The sequence below is a fragment of the Pteropus medius genome, unplaced genomic scaffold (assembly GCF_902729225.1).
Source record: "Pteropus medius unplaced genomic scaffold, Ma_sr-lr_union100, whole genome shotgun sequence".
NCBI classification, from domain to species: Eukaryota; Metazoa; Chordata; class Mammalia; order Chiroptera; family Pteropodidae; genus Pteropus; species Pteropus medius.
The window spans coordinates 521,328-521,781 of record NW_024349796.1 but is presented as its reverse complement, the minus strand read 5'-3'; the positions used below and the strand labels follow the sequence as shown (position 1 = coordinate 521,781).

Sequence of the window (454 nt, the reverse complement as noted above, 5' to 3'; positions counted from 1 at the left end):
GAGCAGTGTTTAAAATTTGTACATATCCGTATGAAATTTTTCCTAGGCAAATGTGTGTGCATACAAACAAACACACATGCGTACACACAAGAGATTTTCCTTCAAGGACTTCTCAATTTGCTTTTCTCTTTCATTTAACAATATGTTGTGTAAATATGTCAATATGAATAAATCTACCAAATTTTTTGTAACATCTTTACTGTATTTACTATTCACAAATAGTTGCCAAACTTAAATAGCACTTCAAGAGCAAAAGAAAGCTTATAAAGAGTGCAGCAACATACAAGTCTGCAATTACTCTATAGCTATGTTGGCTCAAAAAACAGATGTTTTTAGCCTATGGCCATGCCACCCTGAACATGCCTGATCTCGTCTGATCTTGGAAGCTAAGCAGGGTCAGGCCTGGTTTGTACTTGGATGGGAGACCACCTAGAAATACCTGGAGCTGTAGGCT

General features: G+C 37.0%; 1 pseudogene; it reads left to right on the top strand.

The window, feature by feature from the left end:
* The first annotated feature begins 335 nt into the window (after positions 1–335).
* Positions 336–454, top strand: LOC120619343 (uncharacterized; annotated as a pseudogene).